Source organism: Pinus tabuliformis, chromosome Q (assembly GCF_031772625.1).
Source record: "Pinus tabuliformis cultivar Carrire ecotype Pingquan chromosome Q, CPIR1, whole genome shotgun sequence".
In the NCBI taxonomy this organism is placed as follows: Eukaryota; Viridiplantae; Streptophyta; class Pinopsida; order Pinales; family Pinaceae; genus Pinus; species Pinus tabuliformis.
This window is the reverse complement of record NC_142296.1, coordinates 1,363,603,804-1,363,616,505: the sequence shown is the minus strand read 5'-3', so window position 1 is coordinate 1,363,616,505 and position 12,702 is coordinate 1,363,603,804. Positions and strand designations below refer to the sequence as shown.

Sequence of the window (12,702 nt, the reverse complement as noted above, 5' to 3'; positions counted from 1 at the left end):
CCTTTTGATTTTCTTGAGCAAAGAGCTAGTTCTATCATCCATCTGATCCCTTATTGTTCATCATGGATTATTCATTTAAACCATGTCGTTTTACTCACCGTCTCCATGATCTTCCGGAGGAGGCCACTCCTAAATTACCTATTTTTTCAGGTGGTGATCCAATCGCTGTTAGAAGGCATCTAGGCTTGTTTGATCGCATCATGATCATATATTGCAGATCCCCTCAGTTTAATCATGAAGATATCAAAATGCGTTTATTTGTCCTTACTTTAGAAGATGATGCTTTAAATTGGTTTAACAGTTTTCCTAAGGATTCTTTCACTTCTTTAGAAGACATTGTTGATGCTTTTAAAGATAGATATGGTTATCCAAACAGATTGCCTTCTAAAATTGTTGATCAGAAAGAAAGTAATTCAGCTGTTGAAGAAAGATTTCAAGATCAGAATGTGTCATCAACCGGAAATATTGCAGATCATCATAGTGGAAAATCAGGGACAAATAATAGTGAAAGGGAAGAACAAAAGCAAATTATACAAGATCTAATGATGCTGGTAAGAAATATGGAAATCAATCAAACTAGTCTTATCAATGATGTCAAAACTTTATGCACCCACCTAGAAAAACGTAATAGGGAGTTGGAGGTCACACAAAATCAGCATGCTAAGGAAATTGAGGCCATAAAAACTAATTATGAAACAGAAATTAGAATCATGCATAGCAAGATGTCAGTCTTAGAGGAAAATATGGTGACCATGAAAACTGATCATGATAGGGAAATTGACTCTATGCAAAATAAGCTTTTAACCATGGATGAGGAAATGACCATCATGACTTTCAATCATAATAATCAAGTGGCTGACATACAAGCAAATCATAAAGAAGAAATAGATTTTATGCAGCATTGCTTGATGGACATAAAGGAAGTGAATGATAAAGTAATAAAAGACATGCAAGAGCACCATGCCAGACAAATTTGTGTTGTAAAGGTTGAACACTCTAGTCAGATAGATGCATTTAGAATAGAGGTTCAAAGGTTTCAGCAATTGGAAGATGAAAGAAACCAGGTGACATCAATAGATCAGGAGCCTTCTCATGTGCTGCAACAAGATCCATCTTATTATGAGGAGGTTGTTGATTCGATTGAAAGATGGTTAATTGAAGGTGATCCGGACAGACTTAAGAATGATAAAGATCAGATGCGGGCTAAAGAAAGACATATCATGCATACTTCATCTGATAGTTTTGAAACAGAAAGTTCCAGATCATCAGTAATTCATCCTGCCAGAAAGAAGAAGCGCAAGAGGAAGAAGATTAGACGAAGATTTGATGCATCAGACGGCCGTGAGCAGCTTGATTTTCGGATAGGAAGGAGTCCTACCATATGCAAAATGGGACATGGTACATCCGACAAGCAGCCGACAGATTTGCCTGAAAGCAGGCAAATGCTCAGTATGCACTATATTGAACACATCTGATGCCCCAGGGCATCCTTTGTATCGTATTCCTAACCCTACTCCTTGTTTTTCCGCATTTTTATTTTTGCCTTAGATACTTAATAAATGAAGAGCTTTTGTCTTTCCTGTGCTTAATGAATATGCTGATTTTGTGGGATGGACGCTACTTATTTTTGTGTTGTATGGATGCAGATTCTGGATTCTCACATTCCTGCAAGCAGCAACGTGTCCCCAAGTAGAGCCAGATGTTGACCCCTACTGGTCAACTACCCATGCAGTGCACCCCGTCTTTTCTTGACAAGAAGAAGCAGCACCTGATCAGCATGTCCGTGCCATCCTGCCATCATCAGCAGTTTGATCTTTCTGATTGTAAACCCAGTCTGCATGTATTAACTATAAATAATCTTAGCAGACATGAAGTCATGTATGTAATTTGCCTAGGTGGACCTAACTTTCTGATGATAATCTACGTCCCGGAAGGTTTTTTGTCTCACCGATCCACGGATCGGCAGAGTTTTCCTTCAAACCTGACCCCAAAGCCGGGATTGATTTTGTCATTAGAACTTTAGGAGAATCCTAGTGTGTTGATCTGCTAGATTATCGTTGTGTCGCAGAGCTGGGTGTTTTGTGAGGGTCTGTATTAAATGGGTTTGTCCCTTAAAGATGTAATTTTGTAAAAGTCATGATGTAATGTATCCTGAGGGTCGAGAAATGTTGTAAATCCCCTCATGAGTCCTAGGTCCTAGGTCCTAGGTGATGTTTCCAACGGCTTAGTTTGATGATCCATCTTAAAATGAATTAAAAAATTAAAAATGAATAAAAATAATAAAATAATAAAAAATTAAAAAATGAAGCAAAAACCCTAACTAATAAAATAATAATATTTTAAGTTAATAAATCGACGGATGAGATCAAGAGATGTCTTGATCCTCATCAACGGTCGAGATCAGTTCTACATGGATCACCCAAAACTAGCCGTTGGGATCATTTCCTTTATATAGGGTCTTAGGGGGTCATTTCAGATCATCGGATCTGTGAGTCTAAGGCTAAAGAAGCTCTCTTGTAAATCTGTTTCTGGTTAATAAAGGAAGACTTTGGGGTCCATATCTTGCTGGTGTTACTCTCTTGGAATGCTGTGAGATCATTTCATTTTCTGCATATGTTATTTTCGGCTGTTAATAAGAGCTTTTCTAGAGTATTGTGGGTACAGGTATCTTGCTCACTTGCTAGGGTTTGGGTGCTGCTAGGGTTTCAGGAGTAATGGCAGGTATCTCCATTACTGTTTGAGATCTAGCAGCATTTTTCCCTCTTTATTGACGATTGTTTTGAGCTGTGCAGAATAACATTTTCTGAAGGAATTTGTGGGCGTTCGGGGAAGTTCTCGGCTGAACCAGCCAACTCCCGCAAGCATTTTCTGCTGAGCCCAGTGGATTTGATCCTGGGTTTATCATTCGGTTTTATGTTTCTGATCTGCATGAGAAAATTTCTGAAGCTTTTTCACAGTGACAATCTGAAATTTCTTATCTTTAAAAATTTTCTGTGTTTACTGCGAAATCTGGCTGCTAAGGGGCTAAATCTGTACATTAATCATTTTTTTTATTAGGGTTTTCAAGCTTCTGCTTTTCACAAATTTTTATTAGGGTGTCAAGAGTTTGCTTTATACAGTTTTGATATAGGGTTTTGTTTTTTTTTTTTTTTTTGCAGGACCGCAGTCCATCTCCTTGACCCTCACTGCATTGAGCATTATCAAGTAAAAATTCGAAATTGTGTATCCTGTGAGCATCAAGTGGAGAAATCTGATTCAAATCGTTGCCATACGCTGCCAATGTCAGAGCAATTCGTGAACCTACAGAAAACTCACGCTGCTGCGACAGTCAAGAAACCCGTTCATTCAAAAACGTATCTCCTACAGCCTCTTCGTTCCATTTGCAAACCCTCAGCTCTGCCTTCCGCATTGACCCTTGTCAAATCATCAAAAGCCTGGTGGGAAGGTGATATACTGACGATGGAGCCTTAACAAATTGCGATCAGAGGTACATAAATTCTAAAAAAGGGGCCGCCGTAGAATCCCGTTGTGTGTGGAGGTATCAAAGCAGCGAGAGATCCAGGTCTCGAAGCCAGGCAGCCTGCGTATCAAAGGCTCAGGGCATTGGCAACAGATGAACTCTTCTCGATTTGTGTATCAGGTGAAAATCGATTGCCAAATATTTTATATCGAACACCGGGGTTTCTAGTATCCTGCACGTGAGGCTATCACTGCATCCACGCAAGGAGCGAGCTTCTAAATCAACCGCCGTCAGAATTCTGGAAAGATTACGCAGGAGGTATCATGTGTTAAGCTCGTCATCGCAGGCCATCACGCATGCAAATTCGATTTTGATGACCCTCGCATTGAGCCGGTTTCATCGTCGGCACCAATCCAAAACACGCCAGATTCGTTGCAGCATTCACCTCCGCCGTCCGGATCTGGAAAACACGTCTCAAGCCACATTGGACTCCAGGTATCGAAATCGAAAATGCGTAACAGGTAAATAAAAAGTGCGTATTGGATATTTGCGGTTTTCTGTAGCGTAGGCTAGCATAGTCTTAGTTTCGTTTCATTACATTTAGTTTTCTTTATATTATGAAAAAATCAAAAACTAAAAAATGAATTCGATGTGTTTGTTATGCGTAGGTATAGGTGTGATAATGTTTAGTTAGGGTTTGTCATTTTCCTTTATAAAGTCTCGCATAAAAAAAAAAGGGGGTTAGATTTTCATTTTAATGTGCAGTTTGTAATTAGTTTTCATTTATTTCTTTTGGTTTAGATTAGAATTTTTAATTAGATTTTAATTTTGATTTTAGTTTGGTTATAAAAAATGAAAAAAATAAAAAAGGTTTCATTTAATTAGATTTTGTAATTATCGTTTTATAGCTTTTAATTTTAGATTTTAATTTAAAGTAATTTAGGTTTTAGTTTAATTTAGTTTTAGAATTTTAATTATTTTAGATTTTTTTTTTTTTTTTTCATTTTTATAATATTAAAAAAAAAAAAAAAAAAAAAAAATTGAAAGAGATTTAAAAAATTTAAAAAAAATAAAAATTTTGTGGGAAATTACTTTGGCCAGATTTCAGTTACTTTCACATTATATCTTTATTGCTGAGATCTAAAGTTTTCAAGCCGAGATGCGACATTGATATCTGGATGATGGTTTATGATTCTCGTGGTGATTTAAAGCATTCATCTTTTCGAATTTTTAGCTGTTGGATATCGTTTTTTTGTCATTCTAGGAGCATGGTGTTTTAGCTGAAGATAGATGATCGTTGTTCATGGTCCATCTTTTATATATCATTTAACAAGTAATCATCTTAATAACGATCTCTTAAGGCACTGGTCTGCTAATTTAATCGAATCATTTTTGTGCTTTTTTATATCGTATCTCGTGTCTCCCAAACCAACTGTTTGGCAGTTGGTCTTCATTATCTCGCAGGGTCTACCCCCCTTAGCCGCGGGAGACAGGCTTAAACGGAGGGATCGGGGATCAGAGTGACAGCCCCCGGTCCGAGCGTTGTCGTGCCAATCCGCGCGACAACAGGAGGATTAGGTAATCATCTGGCATTCGATACTCTTTGAGGATGTGTAGGGCATCCAAGACAAGAGTAGGTAAGAGGACCGATATTCTTTGAGCGTTAGGAACCCAAGATAAGAATAGTCCTAGAAGGTCATACTCGAGAACACCCGGGTGGGTATGTACCTTGAGAGACAATGATGAAGGTGTCTATAAATCATTAGTCTCGCTAGCATTGTGGCTCATGGTCTCGTGAAGAGATGAAGTTGTTAGTCAAGGCCTTGCACTATGACAATCCTGATGGATAATAATGCTATAACAGATGGATTGCTAAGAGGGAGTGTTGGAGAAAATGTAACTAGGTTCGGTCTTCATATATGTAATTTTGATATTTGTACTTATTCAAGAAAAAAAGAATTTATTTTGATATTATTTGTCAATGAGTTTCTTGCTCATTGAAAATAGGTCAAGCACATTTTGAAGTGCTTCTAGGGAGTCAAAGTCAAAATGTAATTATGATGAGATCCCTTGAGGGCATGTTACATCATGTATGGTGTCATACAAGGTCATGGGAATACCTCCAAGGCAAGTCAAATCCTCTCCTAGCAGCAATGAAGTCTACAAGCAGCAAAAACGATGAATAAATGTTGAAATATAATGCAAATGCAAGTTGGCCTAAGAGACTGTCAAGTTAGCTTAAAGGAGGAGGGACAGACCTCTATAAATAGAGGTTGTCCACTCCTCATTTGTATACACACAATCATATCTCTAAAATCCGTAAGCAAGGAGGACAAAGTAAGACGAAGAAAAAGGTGAGAGAGAGGGCTACAAGGGCAGTGTAGGAAGGAAACAAAACAGCGAAGGGAAAAAGGTGAAATCTGAAGCTGCTACAACCACACGTGAGAAGAATTCAAGGACAAATCTACAGCCAGAACAACAGCAAGGTTGCAATGATATTTTCTTTATGGTTTGGGCTAACAAATAAGTAAACAAAAGTCTCCTACTCCAGCGTTGAAGGTGGGCTCACAAGCAAAGGAAGGAGGGACAAATCTGAGGAAGAAAAGGATTGTTTCTAGGGCTAGAAACAATCACACGTGTGAGGTGTTGGAAGGGTTTGACTACTATTTAGGGCAGCAGCATAAGCATCCTCCTTTAGTTGTGTATTAAGGTCCACAAGGTATCCAAAGAAAGGTGAAGAAAGATCTATTTATAGCGAAGAAGAGAAGCCCTAATATTCTAGGGTTTCCTAACCTAAAAGATAAAGTGCCGAAAGAAGTGACGGAAGATATGCCGGAAGTGACAGTGCAGAAAGAGGAAGGATTTGACTCATGCTTGGAGGACGTCCTAGTCAAGGGTCTAGGGTTTGGCAGTTGTTCAAATAAGAAGCTTCAATAAGAGAAAACTTACAAAGGGTTTCCATCTCAAGAGTGGAGAGGGATTGTCCCTGGCAAAGAGCCAAATTTTGTGTTATTATTATTTTTTTTTGGTAGCAGTTTGATGAAGCACACACATATGCACTAATAAGAACAAGAAGAGGTATAAGCTAACTAAGAAAAAGTAAAAAGACTTCACAAATTGTTATCAAGTCTCGAAGAATCACCACAACACTATTTTGCCCTAGATTCTCTAACACATGGACGCTGGTGAGCCCTCCATTTGGAACCAAACCAATTAGCTACAAGTGGTTCTACAAGAACAAGTACAAATCATATGGCTCATGCAATGTTCCAAATTGAAATTTACAACAAATAATGGAGACATGTACAAGGAAGCAGCAATAATAAACAAATTCCAAACATGCACATCAAAATACACAAGAAATTGAGCCAAACAACTGAGCCATTTTATTAATATAGAAATATGAGTACATAAATGGCAAGGAATGACAGAACCTAGGCCTACTATGCAAGATAGGAAAACCCCAACTGAGATATCACTAATCCAGCTACTCGAAATGGCTCCCACAAAATCTGCGCACTCCTCGGGGATTCTTCTAATTGCTGCTGGAAGGAAACTAAAATTTTGACCTCCTAATACCTGGATCGATCTGAAATCGCAGCCACAGATTCCTCTCCTATAACCCAAAAATATCCTAAAAAGGTTTGGCCTAACTCCAAGCCAAAATCGAACCCACAATGTGATGCAAACTGCGCGACAAACCAGCAATACACCCTACTATAAGAATGTACGATTCTGGCCTGAATACCGCCCGGAAAATTCTATAAAATTACCTACAGGCTCCTCACACCCAAACCAACAAAACCCAGAAATCGTTTGGGGTAATTCCAATTCTCCTGAAATGCCCAAAATAGGTGTGAATTTCCCAGCTACATAGTTTTGCGCCCAACCAGAAAGAAATTGCTGAGAAATAATAAAACTTTCTTGCAAATGGCTGAGAAATTTGTGCACAATATCCTTCAGCAAATAGCTATCACTCTCGACTCAAATCCTTCGACAAATGCCAGCACCAAACACCAACAAAAACTTTGTTCTCCAACCCCTGCGCAGGCTCTATAAGAGAAAATTCAGCCTAGCTAAAAGATATAGGAACAGATCTGAAAAATGGTGCCAAACTTCTCCTCTAACCAGTAGAAAATCTCCTGTAAATACCCGGAACCTGCAATAGACAAATGATGCTCCAAATAACCTCTGGGGTTTGTCTTTTGCACCCAGAAATAGCGAATTTTTGAGAGAATACTCTGCAATAAACTCCAATGGAAGTCCTAAAATAGACTCCCCCAAAGCCTCACTAGGGAGACACTCGATGTTCTCCAAAATGAGGGAGAGTTCACTTGAAACTCTTGAGCTAAACAGCTCTGCTTCTCTTGTGCTGAACAACCTCCAAGAGAGAATTCGATCTTCAGAAAATAATGAGCAAAAGATGCAAAAGTGGAGCCCCAATGTGTTATTTATAGATGTTGTTCCTTTTTCCCTTAGTGGTCCCCTCTCTCCACAAGTTCAAACTCCCCTTCTTTTTTCTTTCCTTCTAATGCGAATTTCTCAAGGGGATCGAATTTCCCTCTTTGGTGGTCCCCATATTTCACTTAACAAAAAATATTTCTTTTTCCTCTATTGTTTATTTCTCTTTTTTCCTCCAAAAATTAAGTGGGGCCTCCATAACCCACTTTTCCTAAGTTTTATATGCCAAAATATTCCCTAACACCAAAATTGCAAAAATGATGATTTTACTTAGGAAATTATTTATTGGGGACATGACAGCTCACTTGACAAGCATAAGACAAGGCTTGTAGTTAAAAGATATGCACAAAAAGAAGACATAGACAATGAGGAGACTTTTGCCCCCACAGCAAAATGAGTTACCATTCGTGCTTTGTTGGCTTTGTTAGCACAGAATAGGTGGAAGATTCATCACATGGTTGTGAAAATAGCATCACATGGTTGTGAAAATAGCCTAATTGTTGGAATTGTAACCAGGTTCGGACTTCATAATTGCCAATGTACTTGTATATATTTTATGTAAAAACAAAAACAAGAAAAATTATTATTGTTATTATTTTTATCAAGCATGTTCATGCTTTATTTTGGTCAAAAGAAAAAGTCAAAAGGGCATGTTCTTCATGACCATATGAAAAGAAGAAAATTCATTTTTTGTCAAGTGTCATTTGTCTCATTCAGTTTCCAAGTCGACCCTCTTAAAGTTCATGTTGGCCTGCCCAAAGGACGTGACCCTTCGCATGGAGAAACAACTATAAATTGGCACCTATCCTCCATCATTTGGCATGAGAAATTCAGTGATGATTTGTGACGTAGAATTTGGATGTCTGAGGCTGAATGCAAAGGTTCTTAAGAAAGACAAACTTGGACCTGTGGCTAGTTCTGTGATATATATGCAAGCAACCTGTTGTTAGATATGTCAGCAAATGGCAAGTTTTGTGATACATATGCGAGCAACCTATGGCAAGTTATTAGATACAAATGTGAACAATCTGTGGCAAACTCTGAGATTCATATGCAAGCTAACCATGGTAGATCCTAAAGCACAGATTTCCGGAGTAAAGTGAGCTACTTGTGGAAGACTATTATCTCTGATGACATTAGCTATAAGAAAGCGGAATTGGAGGAATGACTTGGCACTTGATCACTGGTTAGTTCGACTTGGATTTCTCTTGATGAAGAATCTACAAGGAAAGGATTGACGAGTTTTTTGCTTGTGGGTTTTGCCCTATCTTGGAGCCTGATTTTTTGTGTCTCTTGTCATTTTTGTGCATTGTCTTTGTGTAATTGTCTGCTGATCTAATGAATGAAGTAAAAACTAAATGGAAAGTATATACATAAACAATCACAAGTAATTACCATGATAAGAAATTCCCCTTGCATTGGAATTTGAACATGGTATCATAGCTAAGGTAGATCAAAGAAGCAGCATGTCTGGAGCTAAAGTCTGAATCCTTTGATAACTTGAACAAGGTTTTGTGGCATTGACAGTAGTTTGTAGTACAAATCTGAATCTTTGAAATGGCTTGATCAAGGTCTGCGACTCCTACACAGAAGACAAAGTCTGAAGACTTGAGAGCAAGTTTTTTAGAGGCACGAAAATTTAAGTTCCTAAGGCAAGACAATTCTGAGATACCCAAAATTCCTAATGCAATACAGGTTTGTGGCACCCGAACTTCTGTAGCAGCATATATCCTGTAACATTTGAGTTACTGTGACAACTTGTTTTCTGAAATTTGAACTACTCTATCTTCTATGGAATTCGAACTTATTGAGGTAATATATTCTAGGTATCTGAGTTTAATATGGCACTATTCATATAGAGATGTTAGACGTAGAAGTGAATACCATGCTTCTTGAAAATCTGTGACATTTAAATCTTATAGTGGCAATAATTCTTTGTGATATTTGAACTCAATATGGCAATGTACTTTTGAGGTATCCAAGTTCACCATAAGAAAACTGCTACTATGGATTGTAAGTTATATAAGCCATTTTATTTCAATGTACATGACATCCAAGTATAAAAGCAAAGCATCCATTCACTTATGGAGATAGACCATCTACAGTACATTCACATCTCTCAATTGAAGCTCATCAACACACAAAACAAAAGAAGACAAGAAAATTTGAAAGGTTAATTAAAAAAAAGGGTTTGAAAGATATGAAGTTTGTAGTTGAAGAAAAAAGGCAAATATGAATTTATAAGGAATCCCTAAGAAAAGTGAAAAGTAAGAAGTAATTATGAAGCAAGTCAAGAAACAAGTTTTATTTGTGATCTATCTCTCAAAAGGCCAAGCTTCTTTATGGTATACCACTGTGCAAAAGGAACCAAAAATTTTGTGATTAATTCCATGCTACAGGACTGAAAATCTGAGATCCAAATCTATGGATAAAGAGTCGAAGTGTGTGGTTAGTTACTGAAGTAAATGGCCGAAATTCTGTGCTATACATTCTGTGATAAGAAGTCAAAATCCTGTGAATCATCTCTGTGAATAGAAGCCGAGAATCTATATATAATCTCTGTGGTAAAGGCGCTGAATTACTGAGGCCTATTTATGTGCATAAAGACTGCATCCTCAGTGATACATCAAGCAACTATGTTACCAAAACTCCCTTCCAGTACTTATAAGGACTATTTGCATCAACAAAGCCGACCTACTAATACAATGAGGTCTGCTAGATCTGAAGTATGTTTGTTGGAGGAAAAAGATCCATGTCCACTAAAGAAAAGTCAAAGAACAGAATCTTTTCAAGAAGGGATAACGTAAGGTCAAATGAGGTATGTATAATTCTTGTTCATTTCAAAGTTGTCTTGCAAACTATGTTGCATATGATGCTAAATTTTCTAGGTCATGGTAAAAATTTTAAAGAAGATTAAGCTAATGATCTCATGCCCTTTTGAAAAATTAGTAACATATTAGAGATCATTCATATAACATTTGAAGTCTCTCCTTGCACATGAAGACTAGGTCTTTATGACCTACAAACGAAATCGTATATAGATGGCTTATCAATAGCATCTCTACGGTTTTGCAACTAACTATTTAGTATGTTTGTAGAATTTGCAATTCTTAAATAGCAGATCTTGAAGACTTTGGAGAATCTTGGGTTGGTAAACCCTAGCAAAGGTTTGAGTTAGAAAACCCTAGGAACAAAAACCCTAACTAATCGTTTCCATTGTAAAAAAGAAAACTTAGCTCTTAAGAATGACAGGAATGACATCATGCTGATGTGGGAACAAGATTGGTCAACAAGTCCAAGATTAAGAGGGAGTTGACCTTATTGAAAAGATAAGTACTCTACATCTCCTTGATTACTACTATTGCTATTATCATTGTACTTTGTCCTTTTGTTCTTTCATAGTCTTCTAATAAAGGTTGCAAATCAAGGCATGATCTGTCTAAGCTTGACTCGCAAATGGAAGAATTGGAAGAACATGGCAACGCATGAAGATTAAGAAGGAGGGAGCAATTTGAGGTATGCAACATAGAAGTCAATTAGATGGCAGCATAAAAGGGAAGAAGTTCACTTACCTCAGTTGGAAAGAGGGAGTTGTAAGATCTTGGATGGATACAATGATACTTGAAGTTTGACAATGTTGTCGCACAAAATGTCTAGGGACCGCGATAACGGCTCAAATCGGGGGCTATCACCCTGATCCCCAATCTCTCCACTTAAGTTGTCTCCCAACAGTAGGCTAAGGTGTGTAGACCCTACGAAAATGGAATGGAGAAGAACTAGTTGGGAACCAACCAGTTCAGGAGACACAATCAAGCGACCAAGTACTTGCTTTAGATTTAGCAAGACCTAATAGGATTTGATTAGATTTAAGTGATTGATACTAGTGCCTTATGGAGTCAACAATCTTGCTAAGAAATTTAAGACCAAGTAATTGATGAACAACTGCTACTTGGATGAATAACTATCTTATATGAAATGCAGATCCTAAAACTAATGTGAGATGCAGGAATCTTGGTTAATTTTAGTTAAATGCCTATCTAAGTTTTAACCCTTCGATCCTTTCTATATTGAGTCTGATTCTGTAGTAAATGGCAGAGAGAAGATAAGGTGAAGCACACTAAGGTGTGATTAACGATACCTCTCCTGAAAATCCAACATACCTAGTGCCTCCGGCACTACAGAGAGTTGTGGTTCTAATGATTGCAAGGTCACCGTTTTAAGTACTATTAAAAGCAGGTTTCTCAAGCAAAATTGAAAGGGTATCTATCTTTCTATTGACCAAGCTTATGCTTGAAAGTAAATTTTAATTATGCAAGGGTAACCTAATATGCAAATGCACGAGATGATTAGAAGATGGAGCCAAAATGAAGTTAAATTCAAGGATTTGAAAGCGCTTATGCTACGATTTGAAGTGCTCTAGCCTTGAAAATTGGTGGAGAGGCTAAGGTACATGAGTTCTAAAGAACCTAGAAACCGTTTGGTGAAATTCCACCCGGATTGTATTTTATTAAAATAATTAATATTTTTAATGGAGTTCCTAAGTCTAAACTTAGGGAAATTAACATATTAATGGGTATTAATCAAAATATGGGTGAGAATGATCTAGAAGGTGGATCAAGTCATGTTTTGATCTTAGTCGTTGATTAGAGACTTAATCTGGGTCGTAGAAGACTCAACGGGAAAAGTATAAAATGGAGGCTTGGGGTTCATTTGGAAACACACACAGAGATTGAGGAAATCGATTTTCTGAGGTGAGAAGTTCTCAGGAGGAAAATCAATTG

General features: G+C 37.6%; 1 protein-coding gene across 4 annotated transcripts in view; it reads right to left on the bottom strand.

The window, feature by feature from the left end:
• The window catches only part of LOC149224988 (binding protein), a 260,671-nt gene that overhangs the window by 99,146 nt on the left and 148,823 nt on the right, over window positions 1-12,702 (bottom strand). The window contains exon 7 of one of the 4 annotated variants that reach the window (XR_016249558.1): window positions 9,317-9,503. The exons of the other annotated variants lie outside the window; for them this stretch is intronic. The gene's annotated coding sequence lies outside the window, so the exon portion shown is untranslated. The remainder of the gene's footprint in view (window positions 1-9,316; window positions 9,504-12,702) is intronic. 4 annotated transcript variants of the gene reach the window in all.